Here is a 26143-nt window from a genome sequence, read left to right on the forward strand (position 1 = left end):
TGGACTGAAGGGTTTGTTTCCGTGCTGTACATCTCGATGACTCCAGTCGCATTTGCCATCACTTGGCCCTGACCCATCTGAACCCTTCATATTCAGATGCCCGTCCAAGAGCCTTTTGACATATCATCGTACCAGCACCCACCACTTCCTCTGGCAGCTCACGCCATCGCTCAAGCGACTCCACGTTGAAAGTGTCTGGTCTGGTGCGCCAGATGACATCAGGATAATCTCAGATCGTTCCAGATCGCATTGATACTCAGTCAGTGGCTTTCCCGATCAGGATGTTGTACGTGATCATACAGGTCAGTGGGTAGGTGATCCCCCACCTCTTAGTTCAAGTATCTCTACGAGAACTCCCTTGCTGGAGGGTCCCTTGGAGACACTTCAACTGGACTTCATTGAGTTGTAGAAATGAGCTGAGTTGCTGTAAATATGTTTTGCTTATTGTTGATGTCTTTTCGAAGTGGATTGAAGCCTACCCTCTTCCTAACGCGACTGCTGAGTCTGTGGTGAAGATTTTGTTTAAGGAAATAATTCCTTCAGTATACCTGCGTGCATTAGCTCGGACAATGGACCACACTTTGTAGGTAATATTAACGGAGAACTCTGTTCCCAGCTTTGTATTTGTCGGCAACTGCATGGTGCTTATCATCCTCAGACGGCCAGCCTTGGTGAATGTTTTAACCAGACTCTAGACTAAACTTGCCAAATTAATGGCTGAGTCTGGCCTCTCCTGGTTATGCGAATCCCTGTGGCTTTATTCCAGATGGGATCCATGTCTGTGGGCAAGATACGACTGTCTTCAGCTGAGAATCTCTCTGGTCACCCTCTCTGTACTCCTTGGAACGATTCAGCTCCCTTCGCAGTCCCCTTCCACCACATGACCGAAGAAATGGTTGGTTATGTTCTTGCTCTAACTAGTGTTATGCGTGCCTTTCACACCCATGAGCGTGCAGCCTACAGCGATGTTCCCTCCCTTTCAGCCTCGTCACGGGTAGAGCCTGGTTCGTTGGTGCTCGTCAAGACCTGGACTTGCAAAGGTCTCCAACCTCGTTGGGATGGCCCCTTCCAGGTTTTACTTCCCACCCCTACGGCGGTCAAAGTCACTGGGCACTCAGCTTGGGTCCAACTGCACCATTGTAAATTGATTGACCGCACCAATCAAAAGTGGGGAAGAGGAGGAGAGAATACTGGAATCCCAACAAAAGGAGAGGACACTGTCCAGTTGGGTTTTTGAATTTTGCTGTTGTTCTAATGTTAATCTTATTACAGATACTTGAACTAAGAGGAGGGACATGTGGGGGAATCGCCTATCTCCTCACCTTTCTGATCACGTATAACACCCTGATGGGGAAAGCCACTAAGTATGGATGCGACCAGGAATGATCAGAGATTATCCACCACCCATGCTGAGGAGATGTGGTCCAGTGCACCGGACCAGACGCCTTTGACGTGTGGGACGTGATGAAGATTGATTATTGCAATGGACTCTTACATCAGAAAGACCAGATGGTCCACCTGGACAGTAGAAATCAGTGGGAGTTACCATGTCGTTACCATGGTTTTTTTATTTTACCTGCAGACACAAGCCTAGTGAGGATAAAAATGATCAACCCCGTTATTATGGTAAATATTTTAAGGATGCCTGGGAACACCATCCCTTTTTGCAGGACGGGCCGACTCGAGAAAAGGGAAGCCTGATCGGGGAAACTCCACAATCCGCAAACAACTTATTTATACAGGCCCACAGAATGCTCTTCATCCCAGAGGCAGGAGTATGTTACTCCTCTCTATCAGGAGATGACTTACTTGCCCAGTCCCCAGTCCCCGATTCCATACTATTCGTCAGTCTTCCTGCTGCCGACCCTGCGAAGTGAAATATCACTTTCCAATAGCTCCGGTCTGTGTATACAAACAGCTGGTGTAACACTGGCTGGGGTACAGCAGGCCTTATGCGGTACATGGACCTGGAACGGAACCCTTCCCTTGCGCATTTATAGGCCTTTTCTCTTTTCAGAATCTGATATTGTCACCAAGACCATGTACAATAGAGCTAAGGGAGAGCCCAATGGGAACAGCATTCTGAGGACCATTGTCTCCTATACAGTGTGGGTGCTCGAGTCACTTGGCCCATTTTTTACAGCGTTCAAGCGAATCCTCTTGCAAAACGTTGACCCTTTGCTCCTGTATATCTGACCAGACCCCCTGCTGTAACATTTCAGTAACCTATTTTGACAAACTCTCCCTAATCTACCCCAAATCAGACTATTATTTCTTCAGCTGAGGTAAAGCTACCAATTTCCTTGTCATGGATGGCAAAGATGTCCCTCATAACATCAATATCGGAGACCTTGTTCCCACAACAGTACCTTGTCCTGGTCAGTGGACAAGTCGATGGAACCTCCACCTGAGGAGAATGCAGCGGTCGGTCTCAGCCAACCTTACTCCGACTGGAAGGATCCCAATGGACTGGGTGACAATACAGGACACCCAATAGGCTGGGGAATCCAGAATACCCTGAGGTTGGAAGGATCGGCAGGGGTGACAAGTCAAAAGAACCGCAATTCCCTCTTTTGTGGCCTGACCATTCGAGGAAATAAGACTAAAGAGGCTCTGGAACAGAGTAAACTGGGATTATCAGACCTGTGTCTTTACTCTATGCAGAATCGGTATGCCTTAGACTATATACTCGCCCGGGAGGGTGAGGTCTGCACCACTGTCCAAGATAAATGCACTATGGGCATTCCCGATCTCACTGGCAATATTACTAAGATACAAGAAGAGATCCGGGTATTCCTTGACAGAATGACTGAAGGGACCAGTTGGGGAGACTGCAGGTCCGGCTGATGGTACAATTGGCTTATCAATTTAGCTATTTATGTTTGTCGGTATTGGTATTGTTCGGTATTTAATTGCTCGGCTTATGAGGTCCCTTAGTGATATAGATTTGCCCCAGAAGATGCACCTTTTGCGATCCGATGGCTCACCCACATGTGTCGATGGCGATGATAAATATGACCAGATGAGCCGTGAAGATGGTGGTGCCGCTCTACAGGATGTTGATGGCTGGACCACCTTGAAGGGCATTCGTTTGGACCAGCCTTCTCTTTCAGTGATCGCGGTGCAATCAAAGGGAGGAATGAGGGTGTGGGCATCTGGGTGATAAAGTCTACAGCCTTAAAACTTGTCATTAAACATTTAGACTAAAATGTAATGCTGAATTATTGAACACATTTACTGCACTAGAAAATAAACAGGCAGGAAGGCTCAGAAAGAGGAGAGAACTTAAAGATAGGGACACCTGGGCTCACCAAGTGATAACAGGATGCTGTAAGGCAATTAAGAAGGTTTGCCTCAGCATCGGTGAATCTGTGTGAACAGGACACCAAGTGATAACATTCACAGCCGTTCCCTTGTGAGACCATTTTAGTGCTGAGGCTGTTGAATCCCGTAGAAAATTAACTCTTAGTGTTTATCTGCTCTGGATTGTAATGAATGGCATTTTGGGACTTTATGATGATATTGAGTAGCCATTACTGGTTATTAAATACAAACTCTGTAAAAGGAAATACTGATAAAGTTTTACCTTACTTGCTGCAGCCGAGACTCCAGCGGAGGGAACAGGCCGCGGACACACTTCCGTCTTCGGGACGGCCTCGGCCCCGCCCCCTCCGGCGCCAATGCGACACGTAAACCCCGCCCCCTCAGAACGCAGCACGTAAACCCCGCCCCTTCCGAACAAACCTCGTAATACCCGCCCCTTCCGAACGCAGCTCGTAAACCCCGCCCCTTCCGAACAAAGCTCGTAAACCCTGCCCCTTCGAGACAAAGCCCCACCTCTTGGAACCACACTTCCTTCCCCCTTCCGCACCAAAACCCACCCCTTCCCTGGACCCCGCGCGAATAAAAACCACGCCCCCTTCCCCCACGAGCAACCGCCCACAAAGCCGCGCGCCTCCAGGCTCAACGCACCGCATCGCCCCGCCTACTAGCGCGCGTTCCTTTCACGAGACACGCCCCGCCCATGAGCAACACCCTCCCGCTAAAACCCGCCCCCAGGCTAAACCCCGCCCCTTCTGGTAAACCCCGCCCACCCAGGTGTGTTTGGAAGCACTCGCCTCTGTAGCGCTGCTCCTTCTGCGGGGAGCTGTGCTGCAGGATCATAAGACACAGAATTAATAGCAACAGATCACAGCGTCATGCAACCGACGCAATATTTGGAACAAACTTGGATCGCTGCTGAGTCCTTCATCTTTTAAAACAGGTTGCAGGTTTTAGTTCATCAATATATAAATTCCAGAACTTTAGATCAGATTCCCTACAGTGTGGAAACAGGCCCTTCGGCCCAACAAGTCCACACCGACCCGCCGAAGAGCAAAACACCCAGCCCCATTCGCCGTCACCTAACACTACGGGGCAATTTAGCGTGGCCAATTCACCCTAACCCGCACGTCTTTGGACTGTGGGAGGATACCCACGCAGATGTGGGAGAGGAATTGAACCCGGGGCTCTGGCGCTGTGAGGCAGCAGTGACACCAACAAATAAATGGTACATTTTCTGTATTCCAGCGGCAGCAGCCTCTATTGAAACCAGTAGAATTCCGAAAGGGGCTTGACAGGATAGATGCAGATAAAATGCCTCTTTGTGGGGAGGGTCTCGAATTCCGACAATGTGGAAGCAGGCCATTCAGCCCATCTATTTCACTCTGGCCCTCTGAACAGTATCCCACCCACACCCAACCCCTTACTCCGTATTTCCCATGGCCAATCCACCCTAACCTGTACATCCCTGGTCACTATGGGTAACTTAGCACGGCCAATTCTCCCTCACCTACACTCTAATCTATAAATTACCTTCTCAAGAATGTAATTTAAGTGCAGAGCTTTTCTGAGAAAAATGTCAGTCTGACTCAACATTGGGACACAGACAGAATTCACACCTATTGTCTCTACTTATAAACAGGGCAACGTCTCTTCGAAATGTAGATTCACTTAGATATAACTGCGTCACTTTATATATTAAGATATCCCTTTGAATGTGCCCACATCCCTTTGAAATGTAATCTCGTCCATTTAAATTTCTTTATTTGCAGAAATACCGTTAAAATGTCCATGTCCCTTTAAAATGCAGATTGCCCCCTTTAGATATGAGGCCGTTCCGTTAGATGTGGGAATATCTGTTTAAATGGAGCGGTGAGCTTTCCCAATGTAGACAGGGCTCCTCGAAACGTGGCAGTGTCCCCCCCCTGCAGCTGCAGAGCGAGACAGGAGAGTTTGTTTTTGTGAATGAGCAGTTGTAGCGCGAGGTGGCTGTTGCTTGGTGACGGTGAGGCTCCCCCGGCCCCGCCCATCCCCCCGTGCAGACGTCACGCGGGGGCGAAGGCGGTTGGGAGGAGAAGTCGCTCGAGCGAGGAAGCGGCGGGAGGGCGGCCGTTAGGAAAATGGCGCCGTGCGGCCCGGGGCAGACACCCGGCACTGGCCGCCGCCGCCGCCGCCTTCCTGGCGCAGCTGCTGTGTCACGGCCACACCGGCCGGCTGTACAGCAGCCAGGAGCCGGTGAACATTCTGGAGGCGGATGGGGTTAAGGACCTGCTTGGGAACTGGTCGGGCGCCTGGGTGGTGGAGTTCTACTGGTCGTGGGGCGGCCCCTGTGTCAACTATGGGGCCACCTGGAAGGTACTGGGCCCGGGAGGTGAAAGGTGAGGCAGGTTGTGGGGGGGGACGGAGGGGAAGGAATGTGGGGCCTGTCCTGTCATAGTCACATTTTACACTCACTTTCCATCTGCTTTTACTGGCGCTTGTGCTGTTTACCCCTCACTGTGTGTTTAATCCTTGTGCTGTTTACCCCTCACTGTGTGTTTAATCCTTGTGCTGTTTACCCCTCACTGTGTGTTTAATCCTTGTGCTGTTTGCCCTTTGTTGTTACTTGTGCAATTGCTGAGGGTAGTGTGTAAATACTAGTGAAGGATACTATGCACCAGCATGTATATGTTCCTCAGTCATTGAAGGGGCAGGACCTGTTGAGAATGGTTAGTAAAGTATGTGGTGAACTAAGCCTTGTTAACATGGAGATAGTTTGGTATTTGAAAATAAATACTTTTTATTATTTAGAGTCAGAGTTGTACAGCATGAGAACACATTCATTTGGTGCAACCTGTCTATGCCAACCAGATATCCTAAATGAATGTAGTCCCATTTGCCAGCACTTGGCTCATATCCCTCTGAACTCTTTATATTCATATACCTATCCAGATGCCTTTTAAATGTTGTAGTTATACCAGCCCCCACTGCTTCCCCTCGCAGCTCATTTCATACATGCACCATCCTCTGCATGGAAAAGTTGCCCCTGCGGTACCTTTTCTATCCTTCTGCTCTCACCCAAAATCTATGACCTCTAGTTGTGAACCTCACCCCTACTCTGGGGAAAAGACATTTTAGAAAAAGTTGAGCAGCCAGCTATAAAATGTTGAGCCTCATAGGGGAAAAAAAAACTGTGGCTCTACCCTTTATTTCTCCTCTTGGCATTTGAACACTTAACATCTGTCAACAACACCAGCATCGCCACAGAGCACATTGCGACTGCTCCTCGGTGTGAACAACAGTGCACCTGCTCGCTCATGTCACCAATACATTGTCCATGCTCCTCGCTGTCAGCAGAAAAGGAGACATCGTTTATCTCTGTTCCTGAAGGTTTTCACTTTATTCTTAAAGCTGTGTCCTCTGGTCCTCGTCTCTCCTACCGATGGAAACATCTTCCCAATGTCATTGCACTGTGGGGATGAAGTCCTACCTTGTCCGGTCATTTCTGCTGGTGGGTGACACTAGGCCTCCAGGTTAGAGGGAGTAGCTTTCAGACAGAGATGAGGAACTGCTTTTCCCAGAGGGTCGTGAATCTGTGGAATAGTCTAGATTAGAGTGGTGCTGGAAAAGCACAGCAGGTCAGGCAGCATCCAGAGCACAGGAAGATCGATGTTTCGGGCAAAAGCCCTTCATCAAAATCTATGGAATACTCTGGCCAAGGAAGCAATAGAGGCAACTTCATTAAGTATATTCAAGACACAGTTGGGTGGGATTTGGCCTGGTAAGGGAATTAAGGGGTTCCTTGCGGCAGTGCAGGGAGAAGGAGATGAGACGATGGATAGATCAGCCATGATCTTAATGAATGATGGAGCAGGCTCACTTGTAGCAACTGGAGTGAATCCAGAGAGGGAGCAGACTTTACCACCTCAGGTATGTGTCTTGGTGACCCGGGTGAGGAGAGACCAGTTCAGGTTGGGACTGTTTTCCGCAGCTTGCCAGAGTCTGAGGAGTGATCTTATATGCTTTTATATCATCATGAAGGGCATGGATAGGGTAAATGGATGTGATATTTTCCTTTGGATGGGGCAGTCCAGAACTAGAGGGTAATAGGTTTAGGATTGAGTGTGTGGTACTGCAGCAAGTCAGGCAGCATCCAAGGAGCAGGAAGATTGACGTTCCGGGGAAACGCCCTTGTTAGGACGGAATTCGTCCAAGCGTGTTCTTTTAAGGAGTGACCACCCTTACCCAATTATTTGATAAAAAGCAGGTACGTTTATTTAGCAGCAGAAACTTAGCTGTTACAGCGAAGCACGAAAGATCGAATGGTTCGCTGGAGAAAATGTACAAGTTCTGAAAATCTATCGATAAGCTCCATTAGTTATACTATTTTCTAATCTCAATTCATGCAACGTGATCTTTCACAAACAAAAGCCTTCTTCAAAATGGTATAATTTGCAAACAAAGGTTCTATGTATTCTGGAAACATTTTTACAAAGGCTTTACATATATTAGGAACATTCTGTATCATGGACACAAAGAATTACTATGATTGAGACATTTTTCCTAGTCTTTTTATCACATAGTTTACCTTAATCTAATCACTTAGTTTAGCAGGCAAAATTGACCTTGCTGATGTTCTTTCATTTGAACATCAGCTTTGTTAGTTGTTATGGCAATAATCCCAGAATTAAAAATTACTTTGGTCATCATTTTAAACTATAGGTTCACAGCGCCCCCAATGTCCTAAGAAGTAACTACATCTCTGTCCTCTCATGGGCTTCTATAATATCCTAACATTCCCCCCCTTGGCCTCTTCAGAGGCCATAACAACATAAACCGTTACAAACGCAATATTGTGCGGCAACCGGGGCCAGGTGTGTCTACGGATGCATTCTTCGTGTCCTTTTTGCTTTTCTGAACATATCATCTTGACCTGGCCGTCTGGTTCTAAGGAGACATCAGTTAAGAGTGTAGGGGTCCCTAAGCAGCATCTTACTACAAAAAAATCAACAATTAGTATTTGATTCTAAATTATTCTTATTTTCACAAAAGAACTACAAAAACTTTATTAAAATTAACAAAATATAAAGTATAAATGAGCATGATAACAAATAGTAGAGAACCATAGAGAAAAAAAAAATGAATGAGCTTGGATGCTTGTAGAGTGAGGGTCAGTTGTCCAAAGAACACCAGATTGTACACCCACCAATTAACCGGTCACACTATACTATCTCATGAAATCCCAAAATAGATTTTCATATTACTGGCACAATGCCGAATTTTCTTGTAATAGATTTAAATCGGCTTCAAAATCAGCCGCACAGCTTGCATTTATTATTTATTTTATCAAAAACAATGTGAATATAATGTGCTGTGTCCACAACTTACTTATATCTGCTGCTCAGCAAGCCAGAGACTAGTCCAGATTCCCAAGACAGATGCCAAGGCCAGGCATCCGTTAAAACCACATGTCCACAGGCCACCACTTCTGAAAGTCAATGCACGACTGTGCCTGTCTTAGGTTGTCCCTCAGCTCGAGGAATCTTACCCGTCATTGGCTAACCAGTCGTTCCTCAATGACCAATGCAATCCACATTCATTTCAACGTACAGGGCAGTGGCACCTGGCTTATCATAGTGATCAGTGGCTCTCGATACCAGACGATGTTTAGGAATCTCTTGCGTGATCAATAGTCTCTCAAGCCTCAAGACACACAGCACTTCAAAATTCCTGACTATTAAGGCACAAATTTAACTGTCTCCAATCTGTAACGGGAGAGGAGGAAATAAAATAAACAACTAGGGGGTCTCTGGACTACTGCCTTCACTGTCAGAATCTCGAAAAAAAGATTAGAAATGAGAGATACTTTTATAAAGTAAAATCATAAGTTGTCCTGCGCTTCTCTCTCAGACATGTCTCCTCCATCCTCTCTGGTTCTGATTCCGTAATCCTTCCCTGAGCTGCCCCCATCACAGGCTCCTTCAGCACTGCTGCGGAGCACCAGTATGCAGGTGTTGAGTCATCCTTTCTCGTCAGGTCATGGTCAATCGTTCGTGTCACCAGCGTCCCTGATACATGGCACACACAACAATAACCACAGGTAATAAAAATAGCAGCAGGGATGCGTAAACCAAGGGTCCCCCCCCCCCCCCCCCAACAACAGAAGCTACTGACATGCAGCCAGAAAGTCACCAATTCTGTCTGACTTGTTTGCTTTTCTAGTGTATGAGCTTTGCCAATAGTGATGGAACACTGCACAGAAGCATACCGTGTCATTCCATCTCCAATAGGGAGATTTAACTAGTTGTGCTACCCTTGAAACATGCTGCTTGCTGGATAGTGACAGAGTTTTGTTGGCATAAACTGTAGAAACGTTTTCAGCCTAAATTGAGATTGATACAGCATTGAATTCTGTAAGGATGGATTAGCAAAGCTAGATGTATTGGTCTGCTCTGTACCAGGTAAAAAATGTAACTGATTCAATCTTCTGGTGATTTTACACATACTTGCAACTATTTGGTACAAATTTTACTGATCTGTTGGTTTTGAAATTACTAAATGTATTGCTCTTCTTTAAGTAGGGCAGCAAGTACTCAATTGTTGCTATTGACAGAGCAATAATTCAAAACATCAATTGCGAGCAATCTTAATCATGCAATGATAAATTCAGAAATCTCATTTTTGGAAATTTATGTAATATATTGATACCCCATCTGATTTTAACAAGTAACTTTTTAATCCAATTTTGTTAGTGATCCTGCTAGTGACCATGATAGCTAGTTAGTTTGGACTATATAATTTGCAGATTGATTTACACTCTAATTCTATATACAATTGGCTTTCAATTTCTCTCCTAATTACCCCATCAACCGCAGCTATCGCCAATTTCGCCTTCTGCTTCTGTCACTCGTCCTCTCTCTCTTTACAAACACTTTCCGTGCCCCTCCTAACAATGCGTGATGACAAAATGTTCAAGAACAAACCTTTCAGCTCAGTGAGTAAACTTAGAACCTGAGCTACATATCTTCTCAAAAACTGCAAATACACCTCCTTTCTGAAAGATAGTCCTAATTTACTAAACTAGGCAAGATTCACCTGTGATCTGTTGCTGAATCTCAGAAGAGATTAGCGTCTGGTATTTGTACTGTAACCCATACCCATTATCCATTCACAAATTAATTACAGACCCATAAGCTCCTCCTTCAACAGGGGTAGGGTCATCTTCCAGTTTTTTGAAATCTTGTACTAAATTCATATCCAGTACTTAATAGTGAACAAGGGGAATAAGTCCCTTACTCTTAACCACAACTAAAATTTAGTGAATGAAAAAGCTAAAGTTAATCCTAGCTGTCTTTGTACAGCCTACTAGGTATGTGTCCAGATGCTTATTAACGAAGACCTGTTCAAAGTATTAAAAGGTTTTAGCCACCATCAGATCTGCATAATTGAAAAAATGAAGAGAAAGTGCTTGACTTGAAGTCTGTAGGAATATAAATGCAACATTTTAGTACATAGTGTTATATTACCAATATGGAAAAATCTATCTGATTTCTTATCTCATCTTTCCTAGAACCGTCATAACCAGGTTTGGAATTGTGGAATTAAAATTAGGTGTTTGACCACAGTTGTATTAGGAATTGGCACAAAATCTGTGAGACCAGGACTGAATCCCTCCTGTTAGTGAATAGCTGTGAAAAGTACTATAAAACAACCAGAAATTTAAATCCAGACTTTGTAATACAAAAATATAATATTACTCTATCATCCAAGCATCCTTAAGACTTAAAATTTATTCCTCTTCAGAAAATCCCATTTCCCTCTAGAACTAAATTTCGAATCAACCTTGTGCAAATAAACCATTTAGCAAAATTGATACCATAATGATTTCATTCACTGTAGAGTGCGAAGCTTGAATAGATAGAGTTTCAACACCCATTCCACGCAATAAGCTCAGCTCAGAATCTAAGCAAAACCGATGGCAGAATATTGGCATCTCAAAATCATTGATTACTGAGGCTAAAGCAGTAGCACGATGGATCATGTAAAAATGCTTGCCTGCAGGTCTTAGAAAAGACAGACATAGAGACCTACTAAACTTCCTCCACAAAACTAAATATTAAATTGAGAGAAAAAAAATGCTGTTTGATTATTTTGATAAACTGCGAACAACTCCGGATGGTGCAAATGTCTTGTTAACACAAACAAAAGATACATCATTCCAGTCACTTTATGTGAATAGCTTGATAATTATTTACAATGTGGCGAGAAAATACAAAAAATAACAAAACGCATTGAAGTAGAAGACTATCTGGAGAGGGAGGGAGGAAAGAACAGCAGCAGGTTTCACTTTCCGTAACACAATGCTTTCAACAGACGAGCGCTCCAGTATCCCCATATAAGTTTCCTTTTTTCCCTAGTAAATAGTATATTTAAATTAGACATTAAACCAGCCCACATATACATACTGGGTTTTTATCATAGGATTTTCAGAACAGATTAATCTATCAAATTCTCAACCAAGACCGTTATTTCCTCTTATATGTTCCGACCTCCCCACTAGTGAGGGGAACACAGACTCACCTAATCTCCTCGTCTCCTATCGGTACTTTCCAAAGTTACAAGTCATTACGTTCTTCCCTTTTCCTTTATTCTGAGAAATATTGCAATGTCCTTAGATTCCCATATCCTTAAACACCAATTTACCAATTCATGCTTGTCTTACTTTAATGCCTGTAACTAACTTGTAAGCATATTTATATATTTACGTCCATTTATCCAGTATTCAATTTTCAAAATGTAAAATGCATACAGTTACCAATTTTGAAGACCATTGTGATCACTCAGTTTTAGTTCCCCATTTTAGATCCAAAATTAGTTTTCTTAAGTACTCTGGTCAATCATTACTCAATTAAAATACTTTAGGTCTTAAAATAATCAGAGATGTCTTACAACAATTTGTCAATTCCAGTTTAAAAACTTCTAACGCATGCACAATGGTCGAATCCAAGGTCACAGATAATAACCATGGAAGTTTTTGTTTTTACAACTACCCACTGTTGAACTTAAACTTCAACTGACCTTCACATATTTTGTATGTAAAAAGATAAAAGAAAAAGACAGTTAGACACTCAGTTTAATCATGTTAAGTTTTCATAAAACTCACATTTAAAACAATCCTGGAACTCACGCTTCAGTGAATAAAACTTACTCATTCAATCATCAACAAATATTTATTCAAACCAAACCATAAGGTGTTAATTGTTTTGCTAGCTGTACACACACTCTCCCTCTCTTTCCACAGTCCTTTTGTGAATCTCCTTACCCCTAACCCTTATTTCTCGCAATCCTTCTATCCGTCCTTCTCTTTGTTCCTCTTCCCTTTGTCTCCTTCACCTTCCATTTTTCTTTATCTATCTCTGTTTGTTCTGGAACTTCAGTTTGTTATTTTGGTTAAAAGAAAAATTAACTCTGTCTGCAACTTGACCATGAAGTCACTGTCAACATAATACTGGATCCAGGGCACTACATATTTTGGCTCTATATTGTTTTAATTTTAAAAATATCTCAATGTCGCTTACACAACTGTGAATTAAACTCAATGGGCGTTCCTCGTCCAAATAGAAACACACACACAAACACACACACACACACACACACACCTGGGAGCCACAGTCTATGGAAAAAAAATCATTATAAACCACAAGCAATTCTCACACCAGTGGCAATGGAAACCAGAGAGAAAAGAAAAAAAAATTGAAAGTCAATGACTGCCAAACCATAAAAAGATATACATTAAAACATATTTACAATTTATTTGGAAATTGTACTTGCTATGGACTGACACACGGAGTACATAAAAGGGAACTTTATAGGTTCAGTAATTATACCAAAGTTCAAAGCTTTTTTTCGTAATGTTTTAAAAACTTTACTCACGCAAAATAGAGTGTCTGAGCTATAGCCGAATCCCATAATACAAATACTCTAATATCTGGACTAGAAATTGCTTCGCTTATAATCCTTATCTGCAGCTTTAATACTATATTTTGAAATTGAATCAACAATTATTAATTTAGAACATTAATTATTAAAATCAGTTTGTATTTCATAACTGATTACTAAATTCCATATTAATTTGGTTGCTTTACTGTCCTGATTCCCACAATACAGACATCCCAAGCTTTTTGGACCCTATCCAATAAAATGCACTCTAAACAAGATTTTTTTATGAAATATTAATTTTGTTTTCCAACGTGTTACCTGGTGTGATAAATTTTGAGCACAATTACCTACTGTCTCTTCTATATTTATAAGAACATTGGAATAGTCGGATGGAAAACTTTTTTTATAATAGAACATAATCAAATCTGCCCTGTCTATCCCCAGCTAACTCTGCAGTCTCAATAGTGGGCAGCGTTAGTAAGTGGCTCTGGAATCGTGCCAATAATTCCCGTAGATAGACGTCCTCATCATCTACTTTCGTTGACAATTTGATTTTACTAAAAACATTTTCCTTTGCTTCCTCTTTTCTCTCTGTCAAATTATCTTTAATTTTTGATTGAAATTCGTCAAAATCAGCAGCTGTAAAAAACAGTTGGTCATCTGCGGGGAACCAGTTTCTGCTCCTCCACAGCTTAAGATTCTTATCCAGATTCTGTATTTTTCTTTGAGCTTCTTTAAATGTATTATTTTTTTCAATAAGTTTCTTAACGTCTTCTAAAACCTTCCCTGTCTGTGTTATTGGGTTTGTCGTTACAGGTGCTGGGTTGGACTCATTATTTTTTAACTCCGGGGGGATGTACACAGACGCTACCAAACAGTTCAAATCCCATTGTGGTGTAAAAGTTACCACAAATTTGGTCTTCCACCCCAGTGACTCATTCGTGTCCTTACTTATCCCCTTGGTAGGGGGTTTGCCCAAGTCAATCACTTGGCGTACTAAAGTATTAGGAGACTCTCGGAGACCCTCTAGTCATTAATGTAACATTCTGAAAAGTCTCCTTAATCTTTTTATAATAAGTTCTTTTTGATTTAAAGCCTGTCCTAAGACTAGGTCTAAAGTTTCTTTCTGTAAAGCTACACAGTCCAATAGCAGTCGACCCGCTAGGGTCATATTCCCACCTAGACTGAGTCTCCACCAGGGAACTCCAGGACATTCTGTCCTGAGGTGGCGCAATTTTGGTGGTCCAAAATTTAATTCCTCCATCTTATTTTCTCTTATCTGACTCTAAGCTTGCCCTCCCTTTGTTTCTGTTTCTATCTTTCTTTGATACTTTCTCCTTTTTCTCACTGTAAGCTGTTGTCAAAAATAAATTTTTCTGCTGTCCACCTTATACTACTTTCAATTAAACATTAAATTTTCTCTCAAAAAATGGGGTTTAACCTTATCAGTTACCAACTAATCTTTTCTCCTTTCTCAATATCTATTAAAATTCTATCCTGAAAGAAAATCACGTTAAGCATTCATAAAATTACAATCAAAAAAAAAGCACACTGAATCAAATGACAAACAACAAGTTTCAAACTTAAAACCATTAACAAACAGATGAATTCAAGCCAGAGCACAAAGTGTTAAACTGCTTGTTAGCTGAGAAGCCTTCTGTTCACACACAGACACACTGATAAAGCTTGCAGCAGTAAAATTCTCTCTCTCTTTGAGATATGACACAGTTTCTTACTTTCACAGACCCATACAAATTTTCACTCAGAGATTCTTTTTTTAGAGATTTTTATACAAAAAGATTCTTACACACACACAAATTCTCACATACACACAGAGACTACCCTTCTCTCGCAATCAGTTTTACACACACAGAGATTCTTATACACACTTAGATCTTCACAAACACAGAAACTCTCTTACACTCACAGATTTTTACAAACTTAAAAATACTTAAACACACAGATTTTACACACCCAGAGACTCTCTCTCTCTTATAACGAATAGATTTTTTACTCATACATACACATAGTCATTTATATTAGCAGCTTCTGTTCGTTCTTCCTATTCTGGCCGGCCCCTTTATCACATACTTACATAAACATACAAATTCAGATATCCACTTCAATCATCTGACTCTTTTCCCTATTGGAATCCGCTTTCAAAACAGTACGTCTTTAAGAATAGACGTCTGAGCGGAAAAAATCCCTACAAGGAAACGGTTCAGACTAATTCCTACTGTAAGTCTCCTCACTCCCAAGAATTTTTAGTGTACACTTTGCGCATCAAGGTTAGCCACACCCCTCACTTGGAAGAATTTTAAACTGGCGGAGACAAATTCTACGACACTTTCCCTCCTCACTTCTAGGACTTTTACATTTGCACGGCAGAGATAGGTAATCCCCTCACCTAGAAGAATTTTAACGGCGGAGACTCCTCACTTCTAAGAATTTTTAGTGTGCACGACGGGGTCCGCGGTTCCTCTCACCTAGAAGAATTTTAACATCGGAGAGAAATTAACACTAGAAGATTTAAAGTGACTTACCAGCTAAGATTCTGTACCTTTGTGTCCAAATCAATTCAATTTCAAGTTGGTGAGGATTAAAAAGCAGACAAATGTCTAACTCAAAAGTTAACTACTGGAAGCTTTTGATGTAACAGGCGCTTCCTCACCTTAAAGTTTCGGCCGAAAAATTTGTCTGCCTCCCAATCTGCCAACCTGTGGTCTCCTCCTCCACTTAGAGGGTCACCATCTGTTAGGACGGAATTCGTCCAAGCGTGTTCTTTTAAGGAGTGACCACACTTACCCAATTATTTGATAAAAAGCAGGTACGTTTATTTAGCAGCAGAAACTTAGCTGTTACAGCGAAGCACGAAAGATCGAATGGTTCGCTGGAGAAAATGTACAAGTTCTGAAAATCTATCGATAAGCTCCATTAGTTATATTATTTTCTAATCTCAATTCATGCAACGTGATCTTTCACAAACAAAAGCCTTCTTCAAAATGGTATAATTTGCAAACAAAGGTTCTATGTATTCTGGAAACATTTTTACAAAGGCTTTACATATATTAGGAACATTCTGTATCATGGACACAAAGAATAACTATGATTGAGACATTTTTCCTAGTCTTTTTATCACATAGTTTACCTTAATCTAATCACTTAGTTTAGCAGGCAAAATTGACCTTGCTGATGTTCTTTCATTTGAACATCAGCTTTGTTAGTTGTTATGGCAATAATCCCAGAATTAAAAATTACTTTGGTCATCATTTTAAACTATAGGTTCACAGCGCCCCCAATGTCCTAAGAAGTAACTACATCTCTGTCCTCTCATGGGCTTCTATAATATCCTAACATCCCTTCATCAGGGAAGTGTGTGTGAGAGCATGTGTGCCTGCTTGATAAAGTGAGATTGTGATGGAGTATGAACTTGCGAGAGGGTGTGTGTGTTGAGAGGGTGGTGTATGTGTATGTCTGAGAGAGTGTGTGTGTGTGTGTGTGTGTATGAGAGGGGTACGGATATCAGTGAGGAGTTGCATTTTGCTAAAATAAAGGAGGGCAAGACTTGAGCAGGTAATGGTAGGGCCCGAGTCGTGTTGTGGAACAAAGACCTGAAGGTGTTCAGGTTCATTGTTCGTGGCAGTTACATCACTGGTAGATCAGGGGGGTGAAGAAGGTGTTCAGCACACTTGCCTTCATTGTTCCCATGCTGAGTACAGGTGTTGGGACATCATGTTGGAGATGCACACAGAAAGTACATTATTCAGACGGTGATAAGTGTCTGGAACGCATTGCCAGCAGAGGTAGTAGAGGCAGGGACGGTAGATTCATTTAAGGTGCATCTGGACAGATGCATGAGTCATTGGAGAACAGATGGATACAGATTCAGGAATTGTGCAATAGGTTTAGACAGGGGATTTGGATCAGCTCAGGTTTGGAGGGCTGGAGGGCCTATTGCTGGGTTGTAAATTTTCTTTGTTCTATGTTGAGGTTGTACAGGATGTTGGTGAGGCCATTTTTCTGGAGTCCTGAGTACACCTGTGGCCGCCCTGTAATAGGAAGAATAGTATTAGCGGCCGGACCAATGAGGAGCACTGGAACACCGGAGGGAGTCTGGTCCTCCTACCATTCAGAGCAGCCCTATTGTCTGAATCCGAGATGTCGATTTTCCTGCTCTTCGGATGCTGCCTGAACAGCTGTGCTTTTCCAGCACGACTTCAATCTTGACCCATGAGCTTCTGAAGCTGCTGCTGCTCCTCCCTCTTTGAGTGAAGTTTGAGATTCATCCAAGACTGTAATTTCCTTCGTCTGTCCAACAGCACACACTTCTCTCACTCCCTTTTCTATTTCTTTTATTTTCTTGCTGGGATCCAGTTGTTGACTTGCAGCAACTGAAAAGAAAGGGAGTGAATCCAGAAAGAGGCCAGACTCTGGAAAAGCTGGTCCAGGTCTGTGCCTCAAACATGTGGCAAGTGCAGTACCACAGTGTGAAGTTAGTCTTTGCTGTGGAAAAAAAAAGCAGAAATGAGGTGTATTGTTTAAATGGTGATATATTGGGAAGTGGAGAAAGTGAGGACTGCTAATGCTGGAGATCAGAGTCAAAAAGTGCAGTGCTGAAAAAGCACAGCAGGTCAGGCAGCATCCAAGGAGTAGGAAAGTTGACCTATCGGCACAAGCCCTTCATCTGGAATGATGTGGTTTAGGGTGAGAGGGGAAAGATATAAAAGAGACCTAAGGGGCAGTCTTTTCACACAGAGGGTGGTACATGTATGGAACGGCCAGACAGAATGCAAAAGGAATAAAATCTTAAGCCACAGGAAAAAATGTGATTCTATCCTTTTTTTTCCGATTTGCATTTGGATGCTTAAAAACATCAGTAATAACGGCATCTCCACAGAGCATACTGCGCATGCTCCTCGGTGTCAGTAAGGCATAACGTATATTTGCTGGTGTCAGCAAATCACTGCGCATGCTTCTTGCTGTCCGCCGAAAAGGCGCGCGAACTACTTTTGACGAACCAATAGAATGCCAAGGAGGACCAGAAGAAGACCGGTCCTCCTGCCAATCAGAACCCCCCATATTGTCTGAATGCGGAAGGTGCACCATGAGTTTCTGAACCTGCTGCTGATTCTCTGCCTCTGAATGAAGATTCACCTTCACGCCGGACTGCAACTTCCCTCCTTTGTCCCACTTCTGTGAGTACGGCACTCTCTTTTGCCACTACCATTTTTCCATTTATTTTTAATGCTGGGCTCAAGGGCCGTGGGTTTTAGTCCCACAATCCAAAGATGTGCAGGTTAGGTGAATTCCCCATTGTAATCAGGGATGTGTAGGTTAGGTGCATTACTCAGAAGTAAGTGTCGAGTCATAGGGAAATGGGTCTGAATGGGTTGTTCTTCGGAGAGTTGGTGTGAACTGGTTGGTCCGAAAGGCCTCTTCCCACACTGCAGGGATTCTATAAATTATTGACTTGTAGCGACTGAAAGGAAAAGTTTTTTTTCCCCAGGAAATCCTTTTCAGCTTTCAGGCTTTTCCAGCTCCAATTAACATGAAGGAAAGGTCAAGCTCAGTGGGAAAAGGCTGAGTAATAGCATATCTTGGCTCTCACCCAAGTATTCTCCAAAGAAAACCATACACCTGGATGGGGATATGAATAGGAAGCATTCAGAGGGATATGGGCCAAATGCTGGCAAATGGGTCACTAGATTAATTTAGGATATCTGGCTGGCCTGGACTGAAGAGTTTGTTTCTGTGTACTCATTACACACGCCCCTCTTCTAGGTGTTCCCTATACCAGCTGTTATTTTCATGAAATAATCTGACAATTGTTGACTTCCATCAACCTCTTCCATCCGGAGAAATTTCCTCTCTCTGCAAAGTGTGGTTCACGTTGGCAAGTTCAATCCTCCTCCGGTCCTCAGGAACACACTATAATGCGCAACGTTCTCAATGCCTGTTTAACGTTCAGTGGGGAAACTACTTTCAGTCCAACAGTTCGACAGAATTCCTCCGAAATGTTTTTGGCAAATGCACTGCTCCCACGAAAGCTCGTGGACCCACAGTTAAAATGCTTTTAACAGCCTGTTTTTATGTTAATTTCCCCGCCTTCCCAGGATGCAGAATTTCTCTCACCAGAAATTGCTTGCCCTGAAAAAAATCCAGCAGGAAGATGATTATGGTGCTCAGTAAAAATGTCTCATGGGTCAGCTGCAAATGTGTTGCTGGTCAAAGCACAGCAGGTTAGGCAGCATCTCAGGAATAGAGAATTCGACGTTTCGAGCATAAGCCCTTCATCAGGAATAAGAGAGAGAGAGCCAAGCAGGCTGAGATAAAAGGTAGGGAGGAGGGACTAGGGGGAGGGGCGATGGAGGTGGGATAGGTGGAAGGAGGTCAAGGTGAGGGTGATAGGCCGGAGTGGGGTGGGGGCGGAGAGGTCAGGAAGAGGATTGCAGGTTAGGAGGGCGGTGCTGAGTTGAGGGAACCGACTGAGACAAGGTGGGGGGAGGGGAAATGAGGAAGCTGGAGAAATCTGAATTCATACCTTGTGGTTGGAGGGTTCCCAGGCGGAAGATGAGGCGCTCCTCCTCCAGCCGTCGTGTAGTTGTGTTCTGCCGGTGGAGGAGTCCAAGGACCTGCATGTCCTCGGTGGAGTGGGAGGGAGAGTTAAAGTGTTGAGCCACGGGGTGATTGGGTTGGTTGGTTCGGGCGGCCCAGAGGTGTTCTCTGAAGCGTTCCGCAAGTAAGCGGCCTGTCTCACCAATATAGAGGAGGCCACATCGGGTGCAGCGGATGCAATAGATGATGTGTGTGGAGGTACAGGTGAACTTGTGGCAGATATGGAAGGATCCCTTGGGGCCTTGGAGGGAAGTGAGTGTGGAGGTGTGGGCGCAAGTTTTACATTTCCTGCGGTTGCAGGGGAAGGTGCCGGGGGTGGAGGTTGGGTTGGTGGGGGGTGTGGATCTGACAAGGGAGTCACGAAGGGAGTGGTCCTTGCGGAACGCTGATAGGGGAGGGGAGGGAAATATATCCTTGGTGGTGGGGTCCGTTTGGAGGTGGCGGAAATGGCGGCGGATAATACGTTGTATGCGCAGGTTGGTGGGGTGGTAGGTGAGAACCAGTGGGGTTCTGTCTTGGTGGCGGTTGGAGGAGCGGGGCTCAAGGGCGGAGGAGCGGGAAGTGGAGGAGATGCGGTGGAGGGCATCGTCGATCACGTCTGGGGGGAATCTGCGGTCCTTGAAGAAGGAGGCCATCTGGGCTGTGCGGTGTTGGAATTGGTCCTCCTGGGAGCAGATGCGGCGGAGACGAAGGAATTGGGAATATGGGATGGCGTTTTTACAGGGGGCAGGGTGGGAGGAGGTGTAGTCCAGGTAGCTGTGGGAGTCAGTCGGTTTATAATAGATGTCTGTGTTGAGTCGGTCGCCCGAGATAGAAATGGAAAGGTCTAGGAAGGGGAGGGAGGAATCTGAGACAGTCCAGGTGAATTTCAGGTCGGGATGGAAGGTGTTAGTAAAGTTGATGAACTGTTCAACCTCCTCGTGGGAGCACGAGGCAGCGCCGATACAGTCATCGATGTAGCGGAGGAAAAGGTGGGGGGTGGTGCCAGTGTAGTTGCGGAAGATGGACTGTTCCACATATCCTACGAAGAGGCAGGCATAGCTGGGGCCCATGCGGGTGCCCATGGCAACTCCTTTAGTTTGGAGGAAGTGGGAGGATTGAAAAGAGAAGTTATTCAGGGTGAGGACCAGTTCAGTCAGTCGAAGGAGGGTGTCAGTGGAAGGGTACTGGTTGGTGCGGCGGGAAAGGAAGAAGCGGAGGGCTTTGAGTCCTTCGTGATGGGGGATGGAGGTGTACAGGGACTGGATGTCCATAGTGAAAATAAGGCGTTGGGGACCGGGGAAGCGCAAATCCTGGAGGAGGTGGAGGGCGTGGGTGGTGTCCTGAACGTAGGTGGGGAGTTCTTGGACTAAAGGGGACAGGACCGTGTCGAGGTATTGGGAGATGAGTTCGGTGGGGCAGGAGCAGGCTGAGACAATGGGTCGGCCGGGGCAGGCAGGTTTGTGGATTTTGGGCAGGAGGTAGAAACGGGCGGTGCGGGGTTGTGGGACTATGAGGTTGGAGGCGGTGGATGGGAGATCCCCTGAGGTGATGAGGTCCTGGATGGTCTGGGAGATGGTTTGGTGGTGGGAGGTGGGGTCGTGGTCAAGGGGGCGATAAGAGGAGGCGTCCGCGAGCTCAGTGCGCCAAACTACCACCGCGCCTCCCTTGTCTGCGGGTTTGATGGTGAGGTTGGGATTGGAGCGGAGGGAGTGGAGGGCTGCACGTTTTGAGGGTGATTTCAGTGCGCCAAACTACCACCGCGCCTTCCTTGTCTGCGGGTTTGATGGTGAGGTTGGGTTTCAGTGCGCCAAACTACCATGGAAAGACAAGTGCATGCATTTCCTCAGGTTTCAGATCACCCAACTGTCACTGGCTGGGCGCCCCAGCACAAAAGACAAGTGCATGCATTTTACTTGTCTCATGGGTCACCCAAGATTAGAAATGGAACAATATCTCTTTTCAAAGAAACTGTTTTGTTTGCCCTTTCAAACCTCCTCGAATTTAAGATGTTCCATTGTAGCATTTAATTATGATCCATTAAAAGCAGTATCCCGTCTCATCTGAGGGAGGAACTGACTCAACAAGCGAAATAACTTTTCAGTCTGCTCTTTAGATGTGACATCCTCTCCCTCTCTCTGATGCAACAGGATTACCAGAGCTGGAAGTACCACTCTCGGAATACAGTTGCTGATCGACAGTTTACTTCGACTGCTTAACATAAGGATTTAAAAGCTGCTAGCCCGATCTCGCGCAAAGCACAAAAAACAAACTGTTCACCCGTGCCTGCGCAGAGGAGAAATTTCACTTGGAATCGATCACAAAATAAGAACTGTTACCAGTCCCACAACTCATGTGTTTCCCATGGACAAAGTTAAAAATCGCACAACACCAGGCTATAATCGAACAGGTTTGTTTGGAAGCACTAGCTTTCGGAGCGCCGCTCCTTCATCAGGTGGCTGTGGAGAATGAGATCATGATCACAATTTATATCGAAAGGATTCTAGTGTCATGGAAATGTGACACATCAAACAATTTTAGATTAAATCTTTTCACCTTTAGAATGGGTTTCTGTTCTTTAGCATGTTAATCCCAGAACTTGTTTTTTGTTACCTACTCAAGAATGTCATTCAAATGCAGAGCTTTTCTGACAATAAGTGTGAATTCTGACTGCACCCGAATGTTGAGTCAGACTGACGTTTTGCTTAGAGAAAAACTCTACATTTAAATGTCATTTTTGAGAAGGTAATTTATAGATTAGAGTGTAAAGGTTCGGGTGGATTGGCTGTGGTAAATTACCCATAGTGACCCTAGATGTGCAATTTAGGGTTGATGGGCCATGGGATGGATGTGGGCGAGATGCTCTTCGAAGGGCTAGCATGGAATAAATGGGCTGAATGGCCTGCTCCCACATTGTTGGCATTCTATGACTCACCCCACAAAGGAGCATTTTATCTGCATCAATCCTGTCAAGCCCCTTTCAGAATTCTACTGCTTTCAATAAGGCCACTTCAATAAGATCCCATTTGTCTGCGTTTGGCCCATGTCCCTCTATTCATGTACTCATCCAAATGTCATTTAAAATTTGTAACTTCATCTGCATCTACCACATCCTCATCCAACTTCATTCCACGTGAAAACTGCCTTCTGTCAAAACCTTGCCGCTCAGGTTCCTTTTAAATCTCTCTCCTCTCACTTTAAAGAAATGTGCCCCCTAGTCTTGAGCTCCCCTACGCTAAGGAAGAGCCCTTACCTCCACTCCCCATGATTTTATCAATCTCAATGATGGCACCCCTTAATTTCCTGTGCTCCAGTGAATAAAGTCCCAGCTTCTCCTGATAACTCAAACCCTCCCTCCAGTCTTGGCAACATCCTGGTAAATCTTTACTGAACCCTCTCGAATAGAATTCTCACACTCTGCACTCCTGAAACATTTACAATTTCTAACGATACTGGCTGCTCATTCACTGATCCAACTGATAAGCGACATGGGAAGTTTAGTGCAGGAGGCTGAAAGGAATGAGTAGCTTTAAAACCAAAACCTCTTGGAGCTCAAAGCCTTCAATGAGAGTCTGAGCTCGGCGTTAAGTTCACTTCACCTTTATTGTGACCCAACTTTGTTAAAGCTTCAAATCCCCCTCAGCAAAAAGGCAGAGAAAAAGTAGCTGCTTTTTAAACAGCTCAAGATCAAAGCACACTCACTCACGCTTATACGCCCACCCAACCTCACTGTCTTCACTATTGGTCAGCACCGAGATGTCCCTTTCTAATTGGATCCTTGGTATAGCCGTAACCCAGAGGAAGCATTGCCTCACTCAGCAATTTCAACCCATACCCTGTATAGCGCCATCTGCTGCAGCGGGATTCAAACCCGGGAGTCCCGGGAGCTGGGCTGATTGTCATTATTCACTGGACTTTCAGCCTTCACTCCTTCAATCCCCCTGCGATGGAATGTGAACTCGCTGGTGCCTCCGGAGGTGGGAGGAGCTGATGAAGGCCTTCCCACACTTGGGGCAGGGGAATGGCCTCTCGCCAGTGTGGACCCGCTGGTGGGTCAGCCTGTCGGAGGAATTGCTGAAGGCCTTCCCGCACTCGGGGCAGCTGAAGGGCCTCTTCCCCCGTGTGGACCCGCTGGTGCCTCAGCAGGTGGGAGGAGCGGGTAAAGGCCTTCCCGCACTCAGGACAGCTGAAGGGCCTCTCCCCCGTGTGGACCCTCCGGTGAGTCAGCAGGGCGGAGGAATTTCTGAAGGCCTTCCTGCACTCGGGGCAGCTGAAGGGCCTCTCTCCGGTGTGGACCCGCTGGTGGTTCAGCAGGGCGGAGGAATTGCTGAAGGCCTTCCTGCACTCGGGACAGCTGTAGGGCCTCTCCCCCGTGTGGATCCGCTGGTGCCTCAGCAGAGAGGAGGAATTGCTGAAGGCCTTCCTGCAGTCTGGGCACCTGAACGGCCTCTCCCCTGTGTGGACACACTGGTGGTTTAGCAGTCCAGAGACCTGGATAAAGGCCTTCCTGCACTCGGGGCAGCTGAAGGGCCTCTCCCCAGTGTGGGCCCGCTGGTGCCTCAGCAGAGAGGAGGAATCCCTGAAGGCTTTTCCGCACTTGGGGCAGCTGAAGGGCCTCTCCCCAGTGTGGGCCCACTGGTGCCTCAGCAGAGAGGAGGAATCCCTGAAGGCTTTTCCGCACTTAGGGCAGCTGAAGGGCCTCTTCCCCCGTGTGGACCCGCTGGTGCCTCAGCAGAGAGGAGGAATTGCTGAAGCCCTTCCTGCACTCGGGACAGCTGAAGGACCTCTCCCCTGTGTGGACCCACTGGTGGTTTTGCAGTCCAGAGACCTGGGTAAAGGCCTTCCCGCACTCGGGGCAGCTGTAGGACGTCTCCCGCGTGTGGATCCGCTGGTGGGTCAGCAGGGTGGAGGAATATCTGAAGGCCTCCCCACAGACTGGGCAGGTGAATGGCCTCTGCCCGGTGTGACTACGCCGATGAATCTCCAGGGAAGATGGAAAACGGAAGCCTTTCCCGCAGTCACCACACTTCCATGGTTTTTCCAAGAGATGGGATTCCTCGCGTTTCTCCATGGCCGAAGTGTGGAGCCACTCCCTGCTGTGAATTCCTCTTTCCAGGCTGTATAGTTATTTTAGGCTCCACACTCAGTGCACTGCAATGGTAGGCTCTCTCATCCAGTCCCGCTGATGCTGAAAACGTACTTAGACAGGAACCAAAAAGCTTTGCTCCTTCTCACAGAATCATAGATGAAAACCGTTGCGGTCCCGATGGATTGAGTGACTGTCAGACATTGACGTCAAAGTGAGGACTGCAGACACTGGAGAGTCAGTATTGAAAAGTGTGGCGCTGGAAAAGCACAGCAGGTGAGGCTGCATCCGAGAAGTAGAAGAGTCAACGTTTCGGGCTTAAGCCCTTCATCTGTTGATGTTGAAACTTCCGCCTTCAGATTTTCAAATACAGTAGCGCCTCGACTTATGAACTTAATCCGAAAAGTTCGCGAACTGAATTAACTTTTCCCATTGTTCGGATAGCGTAAGAATGGTTGGATGGCTGTTCACAGCGCACACGCCAAAGACGAACTGAATGAGATCACGCGGGGCCCGAGAGCTTTTGTGTTCGTACCTTGAATTTCGTACGTACGTTGAAGCAAAATTTTACGTACGCTCCTGTTCGTAAACCGATTTGTACATGAACGGGTTTGTTCGTATGTCGAGGCGCTACTGTGCTCTGTAAAAAGAGATTACAAAGGTCATTAGTGCAGGGTAGAAATTCAGAACAAGCAATTCTACTTTCTGTGGAATATTCTTTTCTTTTGTTATTCCACAAAATAGAAAGCACCATCCCACTCTCTCTCCCCCTCTGTTCTCACTCGGCTCGAACTAATTCTCCTGAAGGTGCTGATTCAGGATCTTACAGGGACAGAAAAGCAAAAACATCAAGACTGCCGTCTCTCTGAACTTTGGATACCTCCACCTGAAAGCTAATATCTTTCATAACACTGGGATACTGCTGAGAGTGAGCAGGTCTGATTTTGGGAAGCAAAAAGAAAGTGTCAATTCAGGGTGAACCTGCCACGCAGCTTCTTGAGGAAGGACCAGACACAAAATGGTTAACGACCCCGGGAAGGTGGGAGCAAAATGAGACGTCAGGGCATTAACATTGAAAGTAGAGAGAAAGTGAACCTCCTGACTCTGGCAAATGCCAGAGTCATAGAGATACATAGCACAGAAACAGACCCTTCTGTCCAACACAATTGTACTGACCAGATATCCTAAATTAATCTAGTCCCATTTGCTGGCATGTGGCCCATA

At 45.1% G+C, this 26143-nt stretch overlaps 1 pseudogene; it reads right to left on the reverse strand.

The window, feature by feature from the left end:
* Window positions 1-25639, reverse strand: part of LOC132808051 (zinc finger protein 850-like) — a 28331-nt pseudogene extending 2692 nt beyond the window's left edge.
* Window positions 25640-26143: the final 504 nt, after the last annotated feature.

Source organism: Hemiscyllium ocellatum (assembly GCF_020745735.1).
Source record: "Hemiscyllium ocellatum isolate sHemOce1 chromosome 27 unlocalized genomic scaffold, sHemOce1.pat.X.cur. SUPER_27_unloc_3, whole genome shotgun sequence".
Lineage (NCBI taxonomy): Eukaryota > Metazoa > Chordata > Chondrichthyes > Orectolobiformes > Hemiscylliidae > Hemiscyllium > Hemiscyllium ocellatum.